The sequence below is a fragment of the Bubalus bubalis genome, chromosome 5 (assembly GCF_019923935.1).
Source record: "Bubalus bubalis isolate 160015118507 breed Murrah chromosome 5, NDDB_SH_1, whole genome shotgun sequence".
Taxonomy (NCBI): Eukaryota; Metazoa; Chordata; class Mammalia; order Artiodactyla; family Bovidae; genus Bubalus; species Bubalus bubalis.
This window is the reverse complement of record NC_059161.1, coordinates 18,278,524-18,292,990: the sequence shown is the minus strand read 5'-3', so window position 1 is coordinate 18,292,990 and position 14,467 is coordinate 18,278,524. Positions and strand designations below refer to the sequence as shown.

The window sequence follows — 14,467 nt, the reverse complement described above, 5'->3', positions numbered from 1 at the left end:
GGTGGCAGGGAGGAGGGAAGGGAGACAAGGTTGATGGGGCCAGTCACTCCTCATTTGAGGTGTGAAGGTTGTCCTGAGGCCATGTCACTCAGATTAACCAGGCGCCTCTGGAAATGACAGCATTGGGCCCCGCAGTGGCTGGTATCATTTGCGGGGCTTTGGGTGGGATGGCTTTCAATTATATGTGTAGACTCACCTAAGTGATGTGATAAATGCTCTGAAAGCCCAAAAGCAGAAGTGTTGCCTTTGAAGATACAGGCAAGATCTATTGGTCCTCCAGGGCCAAGACGCAGAAGGTACTGAGATAAGCAGGAGTCACTCATCACTTGGTTTCGTTCCTTTGTTCATTCATTCATTAATTCTTTCAACATGTATTTGTGAGCGTCTGTGATGTGTCAAGCACTGTGCTAGGCACTGGGGAAACAGAGGGAGAAAAAGTGCCATGACCGCTGTGCTCCTGGTGCTCTCTTCAGATTCCAGCCTCTCTCCGGTTGGTCTGTCCAACATAGGTATGGAGGTCACACAGAGACAGTGAACTTGCTCTCCTGTCTAGGTGTGCCCTACCGAGGAAGCAGGAAGAGGTCAGGAGGCAGATCCTCTGAAACCTTTCATTGCATGGGCTCCCAGGACCTCAGACACACAGTACCTCTGACTTCCAGGCCATCAGTCATTGAACTTCGGCTTACTGAAGGCATCCTGCTACCCCTGCGGCTGGATCCAGGCTTGAGAGAACTCATTGAGCTGTAGGACTGACTTCCAAAAAGTGGCTGGCTGCTCATTGGGCAGAATGAACTCATGCCCACTTTGAAGTGACGTCACTTTCCAAAGCTTTGGATCTAGGGGGAGGGCATGGAGCCAAGAGGCCACAGGCAGAGATGATGGTCATAGTGAGGCTAATAACTCCCCCTTGATTCAGGAGAAGTTGGATGGAAAAGGCATCCCATTTTCAGCCAGTAGAGCAAGGACAAAGTCTGGCTCCCCGGGAAGAGAGGAAGTCAGCCAAGTCCAGCTTCCCTTGAGCAGGGAACTGGGGTGTGAAGCATGGCCCAGGTGGAGCTCTTCTATAGGAACTGGACACACATCCTCGAGTTAGGATTGTCTTCTGATGGAGGAAGGTTCAGAGCCAGGTGTGTTCATACTGGTGGGCGTGGGGCTTACAATATATGGTGGAATCACATCATATGCTTTTGTTTAAAAAAAAATTCAACAGAGTGAATTTTAAAGGTGTTATTGACATTATTCAACCATTCATGAATGAGGCAGCATCCCATCTCACATCTGGAAGGGAGCGCTGAGGAGCTATACAAAATGAAAGGCTTTTATAGGCAGAAGGGCACTGGACCAGGAAGTTATTAAAAAGTGGATTGGTTGTGGCAAGGTCACTTTCCTTTAAGGCAGGGGTCCCCAACCTCTAGGATCTAACGCCTGATGATCTCAGGTGGAACTTACGTAATAATAAGAGAAATAAAGTGCACAATAAATGTAGTGTCCTTGAATCATCCCCTAACCACCCCACCGCCACCCCCAGCCTGGGGAAAAATTGTCTTCAACGAAACTGGTCTCTGGTGCCAGAAATGTTGGGAACCGCTGCTTTAGGAGATGGCAGGGTTTTATCAGGCAGATGACCTCATTCACACTGACCAGGTGATTCCTGATTGCCTGGTTTAAGAGCCCATTTGTGGGAGAGACTGACACTGTAAAAAATTTTTGATTTGGTGACATGGGGCTTCATACAAGTGACTCTGTTTTGGACCTGTTGTCTTGTTTTTTTTAACACTGTTAATATACCCAAATTCAACTATTCAGCTTGGACCAGAAAGGGGATTCAGAACTCGTGGACACAATAGGGGAAGGAGAGAATGGAATGAATGAAGAAAGTAACTTCGACATATATATACCACCATGAGTAAAATAGATAGCTGATGAGTTGTTGTATCACTCTGGAATCCCAGCCTGGTGCTCTGTGATGACCTCAGTGTGTGGGTTAAGGGGAAGGGAGGGAGGCTCAAGAGGGAGGTGATATGTGTATATATAATTATGGCTGATTTGTACAGAAGATACTAACACAACATTATAAAACAATTTTCCTTCAATTAAAGAATAAATTTAAAAAGGATCTAGGTAATGGGGAAAAGAACATTTAAACAGTGGGGACTAATTCACCTACCACTCCTCTCTTCTTTATGCCCATTAAGAGTATGCGATCAGAGGTATCTAGGATCTGAGCTGAAAAATTGCAGATTCTGGTAGCCCATGCCAACAATACCTGAGTATTTATTTTCTTCTCTTAATTTCAACTTAAGATTTTGAAAATGAGAAAGTTTTACATATGTATTAGAACTGGTTACACACTAGTGGATTAACTGTGAACGACTAAGTCGCCTTGTGCGAATGCTAAGTCCCTTCAGTCATGTCTGCCTCCTTGCAATCCCATGGACTATAGCCCACCAGGCTCCTCTGTCCGTGGGATTCTCCAGGCAAGAATACTGGATTGGGTTGCCATGCCCTCCTCCAAGGAATCTTCCCAACCCAGGGATCGAACCCAGCTCTCTTATGTCTCCTGCATTGGCAGGTGGGTTCTTTACCACTAGGGCCACCTGGGAAGCCCCTACTCTGAATACATGCATGTATGTATGTATGTTTCACCATAGAGAAAAATCAGCCCTGGTGCCTTTTATTATCACCACTGTTCAGAGGTTGCAGATAAAACTGGTTGATTTCCCTTTCTACCACTCATTCCATAAAGGCCCAATTCACCCAGCTGCCGAATTTCCTCACAAAGGCCACAAAGAAAAGGGAGTCCCTTTTTCCCATTCCAATGTCTCCTCTATTTAATGGTCACAACAAATATGTAAGATTTATTGGCACCAGTTACGCTCGAACCATTAGGAGTGCCTTCAGGTTGACACTGTATACAGAAGGTCTCTCAAACATGTGGACTCGGTTTAACCTTTTTCTGTATACTGTAAATGCTTCCCTGGTGTTAGCATTCCTTTTCTGCTGCACAAACCCTTCCTAGATGCTTCCTGTGACCTTGTATGGCTCCGCCATTGATTTTGGTTAGCATCATTTGCATGCAGCCTTTCTCATTATCCTGCCTGAATGTAAGGGTAGGGGAGAGTTCCCATTGTCAGGGCAACCTGGAGTCCTGCGTGCTGAACTCTATTTAGTCTCCCAGAATTTCAAGTTGGTTTGGTCACCCTCCAACTGTATTCTTGGCTTCCCTCCCTCTTGTGGTAGAAAGATGCAAAGCAGTCTACGGTTCCGCTGGCTGCTTCTCCCTGTTTTGACTGTCTCTGCAAAGGTCTCCACCGCTTGCAGACTCTCCCCTCTTCTTGCTGGTTTAATTTGTTTCATGTCTCCTAATCTGGAGACTACTCTTGAGAATCCCTTGGACTGCAAGGAGATCAAACCAGTCCATCCTAAAGGAAATCAGTCCTGAATATTCATTGGAAGGACTGATGTTGAAGCTGAAGCTCCAATACTTTGGCCACCTGATGCGAAGAACTGACTCATTACAAAAGACCTTAATGCTGGTAAAGATTGAGGGCAGCAGGAGAAGGGGGCGACAGAGGATGAGCTGGTTGGATGGCATCACTGACTCGATGGACATGAGTTTGAGCAAGCTCCAGGAGCTGGTGATGGACAGGGAGGCCTGGCATGCTGCAGTCTATGGAGTCGCAAAGAGTCAGACACCACTGAGCAACTGACCTGAACTGTTTCTGGATGGGTGTTCATTCTCCAGGACAGTGCCTTCTCTTTTGGCTCAGTGTGGTCCACTCTGCAAATATGAGTGTGGTTCCAGGATTAACTTCTAACCTTCTTCACCTGAATGAGATGTGGCTCTCAGATCTGGCTTTCTGCTGATTCTGGTCTGAGTTGGGTTTCTCTGTTGTGACTCTGGTTTTGTGTTCTCTGCTGTTTGTGGTTATCAGGACTAATATACCGACTACAAGGGTTCCCAGTCTGTGTCTGCAATTACTCCAACCTGTGCTCTTCAAGTCCAGTTTTTTGAAATATTTATTTGGCTGTACCAGGTCTTAGTTGGGGCAAGGTGGGATCTTTAGTTGTAGCATGTAGAATCTAGTTCCCTCATCAGGGGTTGAATCCAATGCCCCCTGTGTTGAGAGAGCAGAGTCTTAGCCACTGGACCACCAGAGAAGTCCCAAGTCCAGTATTTTGATCTGTATTTATCTGTGTTTTTCACGGAGCTATTTTTCTTCTCACTTGGTATCTATAACTCATGCAGATGTGCATAGTTCTTGGAGGCATGCTCTTCTCTGACTTTGCAGGTACACACCAGCTTTATCTGTTATGACTGCTTCAGCGCTCTGTGCTGCCCACGGGAGAGATTTTTTGATGGTGTATCCAGTCTTAGGACTTTAAATACGATCTATACCCTGAAAATTCCAAATTTATGTCTCCAGCTTAAACTTCTACTCTGAATTCATTTATCCAACTCTCTCCTTACATCACCATATAGCTATCACAAATTCCTTTCCTGGAAAGGAAGTACTCTTTCCTGGGTTTTGGCGAGAAGAGGAGAGTCTCCCTCATTCTCAGAAGTCCTTTGGTCCTATAACTCGCTTTTAAGTTGCCTTCTCCCACCTGCATATAGTTAATAGTTTCTGAATAGTTAACAGCTACTCACTTTTTACCCCGTTGGCATTTAGCTTATGTGTGTTATGCATAAGCATGTTGAAAGAATAAAACCATATCCGAGGGTTGGTGGAAAACTGCCATCTTCAGCTTCCTGAAGCTTCTCTGATTTTATGGTATCTACAGAGAATGTGTTTGGTGCTGACTTCCATGTGACTGGGGAATGTGTCTACTCATCTCTGCTTTAGTTTTCATCACCACCTCCTCCACATGCCCTGGGAACAGAACATACTCAAAACTCATTTGACAAATAGGGGCCAGGAACCTACCACCATCTTCTGATGTCAGAGTGATAAGGTGTACCAATTAACCTAGGATAAGGTATCCAGTAGGTAAGATTTGTGGATTTCTGTAACCAGTAAGTCATGCTCTGGAATAGGCTGTTTTTCTCTCTGCATCCTTGTCTGCATGACGCTGTTCCCGTGTCCTTGCAGGAGTCTGAGACCCAATGCAGATGACACCTGGAATCTGACATCGGTGTCTGTTCACATATAACTTGTATGATACACAAAAGGATTGATAAGTGTATCCTGGAAGTTAGTCTTTCTCTGTCCCATGCAGGCTGAGGGGTGAAGTAGATTGGGAAGAAGATGAAGAATTGAGTTGGGACATGAATGAGGAATTTGCGATGCTTAAATGGTGGTGTAAGGAGAGAGTTGGATAAACGAATTTAGGGTAGAAGCCTAGACTGGAGATATAAATTGGGAGTTTTCAGTGAATAGATGGTATTTAAAGCCCTAAGACTGGATAAACCATCAAGGAAGGGAATATCTAACCATAGGGAAGAGGGTCCAGAACTGAGTTCCAGTGTTGAGATGTGGGTGAGTTAAGGAGTTATCAGCAAGAAGACTGAGAAGTTGCAGTGAAGGGGGTCGGGGAGGGATGGTGTCCTGGAGGCCAAGGGAGAAGATTGTTGCAGAGAGGAGGAAGTAGCAGTGATCAGCTGAGTCCAATGATGCCTAGGGATGGGTTAAGTAAATACTAAGAATTAATCATCAGAGGGTAGGAGAGGGCAGTGGGAGGGGCAAAAGCCTGATTGGGGAAGGTTTAAGAGAAGGTTGGAGATATGGCCATACTCGTTGTGGTGAGTTTTGTTGAAAGAGGAGCAGAGAAAACAGGAAAGGTAGATGAAATACCATTTGCTTTCTTATGAGAATGAATCTTTCAAGATGAAAATCATTGCTGGTGGAGAGAGAGGACAGTTGGAGCAGCCTTCTAAAGCAGGTGAGAGGGGGTGGGCTCCTAGCCTGGCAGAGCCCAGGTGGCTTGGCGCCCAACTTTAGGGTTCATCGATAGTCCTAGGAGGGAGGCTGCAGAGGCTGGGATGTGGGTAGGGTGGCAGGAGCTCGTGGAAATTCTCCTATTGTTTCTATTTTCTCAGTGAAATTGGAAGCCAGGTCATTTAGCAGAGGGTGGGAGAAGGGAAATGCTGGAAGTTTGATGGAAGGTGGAAATAGTTTTCCAGAGAATGAAGAAATGAGTGGAGTGGGGATGTAACTGCTGGGCTGCATTCGGGACCCACTTGGGGTTTGTGTTGCTGGGGTAAAGGTGAGACCAGTGAATGTGCTGTGTTTTCCTCTGGTCACATTTGGCCCCTGAGGTTCAGGCAGGAAGTAGGTACGGAGCTGGAAGTAGGACAGAGCTGTGGTTTTGCCAGGTGAGCCTAATGAAATGAGCATTAGGAGACTGACCTTAGCAGAGCAGTGAAATTTGACCTGGGTAGGAAGGAAAGAGAAGGGGGTGACAGAGGATGAGATGGTTGGATGGTGTTACCCACTCGGTGGACACGAGTTTTTGCAAGCTCCAGGAGATAGTGGAGGACAGAGAAGCCTGGCGAGCGTGCTGCAGTCCATGGGGTCTCAAAGAATCCGACACGACTGAGTGAACAACAACAAAGAAAGGAAGGAGGTGGGGGAGAGACAGTGAAAAGGGAGTAAATGTATTATAGGCCCTTTTTCAAATGTTACTCTGGAATCTGCTGGATAAATTCAGTGTGTGGAATGAGTTGAGAAGCCTGCCTCATTGCATGGAGGAAGTAGGAAGTGAGTTTTAAAGCCAAATGTTCTGATTTCTAATTTGGTGCTTGAACTGCCCCCAATAGAGGGAGAGTGAGGGCGGGAGGGAAGGGTGTGTGTGCACACACACGTGCAGAGGAAGCTGTGACCAGAAGGCGTGGTTCACCTCATGGGCCCTCCCAGACTTCGCTCCTGGGCGCCTGGCCCCGCTTCAGCCCAGTTCAGAGCGTGGACTTGGGGAACTTTTGGGGACTGAAACCTACCAGGCCCGGCCCCCTTCCTCACTTGCATTGTACTCCGTCATCTTGTTTTCCTCCTCGGAGTGTCTCTTTTTTAAAAAAACACATTTATGTTTGTAGCTTCTGCTGCTGCCTTTGGCAGCCTGCTCTCGTTTGAATCACTTGTCCTCTCTCTAAACCCTGCAATGCCTTCCGCCTGCGTCCTGCCCGCTGGGCCAGAGTCCAGGGTCCACTATTTCCAGTCCTTGGCTCCCTCTGTGGGGGGAGGGAACCAAAAAAACCCTGTGATTTTTCTTTCTCCCTTGCACATATTTCCATCCATAGCTGCTTCCATCCTGAAATTATTCCCACTGTTTCCTATCCATTTTTATTTCTTAATAATTTGTCAAACCAGAGATGTCCTTCTGTTTGAGATTGATTCCAAATATGCTAAGTTTGCCTCCTGATCGGGCGCCTGGATTTCACACCACTCACCAGGCCAGTCTCCAGATCTTTTGTCTCCGCGGCCCCATTAGGCTGGCTCAGGGCTCTTGGCCTTTCTTTTAGCCCACTCTAATACACAGTTTAATTTCTGATCCCTGGCCAGAGGCCTCAGGTGCCTGGTGTGTCATGCAGCCTTAGGCTATGATCTCTCTGTTCTGAGGCGACCCCATGCCTGAGGACTAAGGGGCACAAATTAACTGGGGTGGTGCCTTGGTGACTCAGTGGCTGTTTCAGGTACTTTCCACTGGATCCCCCTTGGAGGCCAAATCCTTAATGGAATCCCAGCTAGACAGGGGTGGCACAGGGCCAGCCTCTGGCACTAGGCAAGCCAAAATGGCCTGTCTTCATTTTTCCCTCAATTTATCATTCTCTAGAAAAGTATTTATTGAGGACTTTCTTTCAGTGCCCCTCAGAGTGTGGTCCATCTTAGAATCGGCTGAGGGGCAATTAATATAATTACAGATTCCTGGGCTCTGCCTGGATCTAACGACTCGGCAGCTGCAGAGGCAGGAGGAAGGAATATGTATTTTTCACATGCTCCCTTGTGATTCTGAGGCTGCAGTGAAGTTTGAGAATGACAGTTCCGTGTGACAGTGATAACTCGGCCTGGGGAGGGTGTGAGGTGGTCTGCATAGCGGGGGCTTACTGAAGAGAAGCCTTCAGCCTGTCTCGCCCACTAAGTGCATTTCCATGAGGTCCTACTTTAATCAATATTTGTCTAATACAAACGAACTAACACACAGTGGGCTCTCAGGAAAGAGGACAAGCACCACTGGCACTTCCTTTCTCCTGAGGACACTTTAGAGTTTCCCTGGTGGCTCAGTGGTAGAGAATCCACCTGCCAAGCAGACGACTCAGGCTCAGTCACTGAGTAGGGAAGATCCCCTGCAGAAGGAAATGGCAACCCACTCCAGTATTCTTGCCTGGAAAATCCCATGAGCAGAGGAGCCCTGATGGGCTACAGTCCATCACAGAGACTCAGGCATCACTTAGCAGCTGAGTGCACATGCATGTGAGGGCACTTTGCTGGCTGCCCTCCTCCCATGCGTGCTGGTCTCCTCCTCCCTCTCCCCTCCCTAGGCCTCTGCCCTTGGCCAGAATCAGGAACTTGTTAGCTGAGATGTGTAGGTGGACTCTGGTGGCTTCACAGAATTGTCTCATTTTGTTTTTAAAATACCTTAAAATTTTTTTTTTAATAGTTGAAGTATAGTTGATTTACAGTATCTCAGGTATACAGCAAACTGATTCAGTTATACATATATATCCTTTTTAATTATAGGTTAGATATAGCTTCCTGTGCTATCCAGTAGATCCTTGTTGTTTGTTTTTTATATAGTAGTGTGTATCTCTTATTCCCAGATTTCTAATTTATCTCTCCCCTGCTTTCCCCTTTGGTAACTGTAAGTTTGTTTTCTGTGAGTCTGTTTTGCATGTAAGTTCATTTTTATCAATTATTTATATTCCACATATAGGTGATGTGATATATAATATTTGTCTTTTTCTCAGTCTGACTTTACTTAGTATGATAATCTCTTAATGTGGTAATCTCTGCTGCTGCTGCTAAGTCACCTCAGTTGTGTCCGACTCTGTGCAACCCCATAGACAGCAGCCCATCAGGCTCCCCCGTCCCTGGTGTTCTCCAGACAAGACCACTGGAGTGGGTTGCCATTTCCTTCTCCAATGCATGAAAGTGAAAAGTGAAAGTGAAGTCGCTCAGTTGTGTCTGACCCTCAGCGACCCCATGGACTGTAGCATTCCAGGCTCCTCCGTCCATGGGATTTTCCAGGCAAGAGTACTGGAGTGGGGTGCCATTGCCTTCTCCCGTGGTAATCTCTAGGTTCATCCCAAAAAAAGTCTGTCACTATTTGCACTGTTTCCCCATCTATTTGCCATGAAGTGATGGGACCAGATGCCATGATCTTAGTTTTCTGAATGTTGAGTTTTAAGCCGAATTTTTCACTCTCCTCTTTCTCTTTCATCAAGAGTCTCTTTCATTCTTATTCACTTTCTGCCATAAGGGTGGTGTCATCTACATATCTGAGGTTATTGATTTATCTCCTGGCAATCTTGATTCCAGCTTGTACTTCATCCAGCCCAGTGTTTCTCATGATATAGTCTACATATAAGTTAAATAAGCAGGGTGACAGTATACAGCCTTGACATACTCCTTTCCCTATTTGGAACCAGTCTGTTCTGTGTCCAGTTCTAACTGTTGCTTCCTGACCTGCATACAGATTTCTCAAGAGGCAGGTCAGGTGGTCTGGTATTCCCATCTCTTTCAGAATTTTCCACAGTTTGTTGTGATCCACACAGTCAAAGGCTTTGGCATAGTCAATAAAGCATAAGTAGATATTTTTCTGGAACTCTCTTGCTTTTTTGATGATCCAGCAGATGTTGGCAATTTGCAGCCATGAAATTAAAAGACGCTTGATCCTTGGAAGAAAAGTTATGACCAACCTAGACAGCATATTAAAAAGCAGAGACATTACTTTGCCAACAAAGGTCCATCTAGTCAAATTATGGTTTTTCCAGTAGTCATGTATAGATGTGAGAGTTGGACCATAAAGAAGGCTGAGTGCTGAAGAATTGATGCTTTTGAACTGTGGTGTTGGAGAAGACTCTTGAGAGTCCCTTAGACTGCAAGGAGATCCAACCAGTCCATCCTAAAGGAAATCAGTCCTGAATATTCATTGGAAGAACTGATGCTGAAGCTGAAACTCCAATACTTTGGCCACCTGATGCGAAGAACTGACTCATTTGAAAAGACCCTGATGCTGGGAAAGATTGAAGGCAGGAGTAGAGGGGGGATGACAGAGGATGAAATGGTTGGATGGCATCAGCGACTCAATGGACATGAGTTTGAGTAAACCCCAGGAGTTGGTGATGGACAGGGAGGCCTGGTGCGCTGCAGTCCATGGGGTCGCAGAGTCATACACGACTGAGCAACTGAACTGAACTAGGTTCATCCATGTTGCTGCAAATGGCACTATTTCATCCTTTGTTATGGCCGAGTCATATTCCATTATGTATGTGTGTGTGTGTGTGTGTGTGTGTGTTACACCACATTGTCTTTATCCATTCATCAGATGAAGTATACTTAGTTTGCTTCCGTGTCTTGGCTATTGTAAATAGTGCTGCTGTGAATATTGAGGTGCGTGTATCTTTTTGAATTAGAGTTTTTGTTTTTTCTGGAAGTGGAATTGCTAGATCATATGGTAATTCTATTTTTAGTTGTTTAAGAAGCCTCCATACTGTTCTCCATATTGGCTTCACCAATTTGCATTCCCACCAACAGTGTAGGAGGGTTCCTTTTTCTCTGCACCTTCTCCAGCATTTGTTATTTGTAAACTTTTGATGATAGCCATTCTGACCAGTGTGAGGTGGTCAAATCATTGTAGTTTTGATTGGCATTTATCTAATAATTAGTGATGTTGAGCATCTTTTCACGTGCCTGTTGACCATCCATATGTCTTTGGAGAAATGTCTATCTAGATCTTCTGTCCATTTTTTGATTAAGTTTTTTTTTTTTATATTGAGCTGTATAAGCTGTGTGCTTTAAAAACTAACCCCTTGTCAATCGCATCATTTACAGATATTTTTTCCCATTCCATATATTGTCTTTCATTTTGTTTTCAGTTAAAATATATCTTTTAACAGTCATGCTTCCTTGAATCCAAGATATATACTATTGATTAGAAGATCTACTAAAAACTTAATAATAGTTTTTAAAGGGGGGGGAACCCCTACTACATTCTATATGTTACATGTTCATATATTTAGAGTTGTAAACCCTTGTCTGTGAAGAAAGGTATATCTTCAAATTAAGGAAGTATAAAATCACACACACACAAAGCTAAAAAAAGCATAATCAGTGTGCTTGAGACCAAATGTTCATTCTTGGAGACTACCTGTGGACACCTGGCTTATTTGTACAGACCCTGGAGGAAAGCTGTCTTTGCCATCTCTGTGTTTGAACTTCGTGTAAATGCACTGTTGATTAGAAGGCTTGTAGTTCTGTGTTAGTCTTTTTAAAAAATTCAAGTCTGAGCTTGTTTGCTTACAGAAAGGGATATAAGTGAGCACGCTATTCCTTTTATGTATGATTCAGGATTTTCTCAGTCCTGTGAAACTAAAACAAAATATGGAAATAAACTGGATACCAAAGCTGATTCGAGACTGCAGCACTCATCCTCCCCCAAGCTTCAGGACTCGTCTTCCCCAAAACCACCTCATGTTTTGAGTGAATGATTCAGCATTACATATATGTTTTATATTATAAATACATATGTATTAAGTTGCAAAAATATATTTATGCCAAAGTGGTCCTCTCTGTGATTTCTGCATTGATGTTCTGATGTAGATCTTGTTTGACGGAATGTCTGTTAATAGACGTGGTGTAACAGTGGTTATGAATCCGGTCCCACCTTTACTACCTGTGGGACCTGGGCAACTTTTCTGTAATGTGAGGGTAATTATGTTACCCCCATAGTAGAATTGTAGGAAGAATTAAAGGAGGTAACTTGGGTAAAACCCTTGGCATGTGCCTAGCACATAAGAAGCACTAGCGGTGTTAAATAATTATTTAGAACATCTTGGACAGACCACTCATATGGGGAAGACAAGCAGAGTGTCTTCTTCCACTGTCCACCCGCTCTACAGATCTGCTTCTCACTGACTGGTCCCTTCCCGTCTTTTAGTCTAGCCACTTAATATCTGTCATGTGCCTCTCTGCCAATAATACGTTCACATTCTTTGAAATTAGTTTTTCCTCCAAAATGTTGGCCACCTCCCCCACAGAACCTTCTCTGACTATCCCTGAAAACTCAAAAGATGAGAGGTCTTTTTTCTAAGCCCTCACCCTTGACCTGAATGTCAGTAGCATTCATTTGGTGCTTTTTGAAGACGCCCGCATCAGAAGTTGTCTTTTAGGTGCCTCTGCCCCTTTTCCCTTTTGAAAGGCCCATTCTGTCTTCTGGCAACAACCACAGTTCGTGAAATTTCACAGACGTGAAATTCAGTAAATACCCATCGACAGGCTCATTTCACAGGGAAGCTCTGTGATCTCACCCAGGGCACATGGGCTTCCAGACCACCGGGCTGTCAGCATATGCAGCATGAGGTCTGTGTTCAGATGAGGGAGCTGCTGTCGGGAGGGACGCCACTAATGCTGGGCAGTCCGCTGTCACTGCTGGGCTCCAGCTCAGCGCCCTGTTCCCTTCTCCGGTGACAGGTAGCAATACACACACAAACCAACGAGTGAGAAGCAGGGGGACTGTACTAATTTATTGGAATGTTTACTCAGGGTTGGTGTGTAATTAGTAGTTAATTTCTGTGACACAGTTGGCCTTCCTGGCTTGGAACCTGGCTCTGAAATGCTCTTAAAGAAACCCAGACCTAAGAGATGGCAATCTGAGAGATGGTTAGGATTTGGGAACAGAATGAACAGAAAGTATACCCTGTTTTCTGTGATGAAATGTGACCAGTAACAGCCCCCAAATTGAAGACTCCCTGTACACACACACACACACACACACACACACACACGCAAGCACGCACCATTTCTGGGATCATTTTCTGCTGTTGAATCCACTTGTTACAAGGTCTGTTTTTCACTTTTGTGAACATCAGCTTGTTTGATCCTTACACTGAGGATAGGGGGACAGCCACTGGACCCCTTCCTGCCATGAGCCCTGTGATTGAAGTCAGAACACTCATGTCTCTTTGTAACGTCAGCTAGATGAATAAACAAATGTGTTAGTCTTTTTATTAGTAATATGCGGCTAATACCTACCACCAGCTGTCCCTAACCTTGAGTCTTATAGCAATTATATGAGATGAAACATAGGAAACTGCTTTGAAAAAGACCCTCATTCTTTGCTTCTTTTAAATGCCTTTTTGCTTATAAGACTTGTATACATATAAACTTGATTTTGCTAAGTGAGCTTTTTCTTTTTTTTTTTTCGCTCATTCAAAGAGAGTATCTGGTTGCTGTCGGGGCATGTAAGGCAAATTTTCCCACCAAGTTTCTTGTTCCTTAGCTTTCATTAGTTCTGTGTATTGGGAGCTCTCACGACCTTTGCTTTTTGTTTCAAAGTACAGTGTTTATATTATGTCCATGTTGAAAAAATACATATATTTGATGCTAAAATGGCTTCCGAACACATCTTAAGTTCATTCCAGTTCTTAATAACTTGAATTACCTCTGGATAACTGGCAAAATGCTGACGTTAAAGCTGCCCTTGAATTCAAACACAGTTACTTTGGGACCTTCTGTGCTTCGTGTGAGGGCAGGCCTGACCTTTATATCCAGCGGTGATCCTACATGGGCTGGGACTGAGCCCTTGATAAAGTTTTTTACCAGTCTGGCATAATGAGAAAATAATAGCAATATAGTTTTTTTTGAAACTAAATTTGTTCAACTTAAAAGTGAATTTTCAAAGTTAATGTCTTTTCTTGACAGAAGAAAAATTTAACAACCCCATAGCAAGCCCGTATTCTTTTCTACTTGCTTTGTGAAAATTCTCTGATCTGTAAAAGCTGACAAAAAACTATGGTAATATAGATTTTATCTATATAATAGATTAATCTATTAATATAATTACATTGATATAAATAATTTACTTGTGAATGTACAATATTGCTATTAGCAGCTTGGCATGTGAGTTTTCTTTTTCCATTCTGGTGACAATGAGCTTTTTACATTAACCTTAATAGGAATTAGTAGTTGCTTTTGTGACTTGTCATCAAAGAATGAATGCTTTAGAAACCCAATTAGATCGACACAGCAAATGCCATAAGGAATAGGTATCCAATGTTCAACACTGGATTGTACTCAGAAGATCTGGGTTCAAGTGTGGCTTTATTTTCTGTCAACTCTCCCCCTCCCCCGCATCATGATCTTAGGCAAGTCACATGACCTCAGTGAGACGCCTTTTCCTGTTCTGTTAAATTGGAACACTCAGTTCATTTTATAGTTGTAAGAATTAAATCAGAATGTATGTGTGAAAGGGCTTTGTGCACCGAGATATGCTTTATAAATTTAAGGTATTGTTAAAATACTTCAAGGTTATG

At 44.1% G+C, this 14,467-nt stretch overlaps 1 protein-coding gene across 8 annotated transcripts in view; it reads left to right on the top strand.

The window, feature by feature from the left end:
• CACNA1E (calcium voltage-gated channel subunit alpha1 E) overlaps positions 1-14,467 on the top strand; it is a 338,709-nt gene that overhangs the window by 105,899 nt on the left and 218,343 nt on the right. For 4 of the 8 annotated variants that reach the window (XM_044942759.2, XM_044942760.2, XM_044942762.2 and 1 more), the window contains exon 1: positions 5,692-5,883. The exons of the other annotated variants lie outside the window; for them this stretch is intronic. The gene's annotated coding sequence lies outside the window, so the exon portion shown is untranslated. Of the gene's footprint in view, positions 1-5,691; positions 5,884-14,467 lie in introns of those variants that run through there. 8 annotated transcript variants of the gene reach the window in all.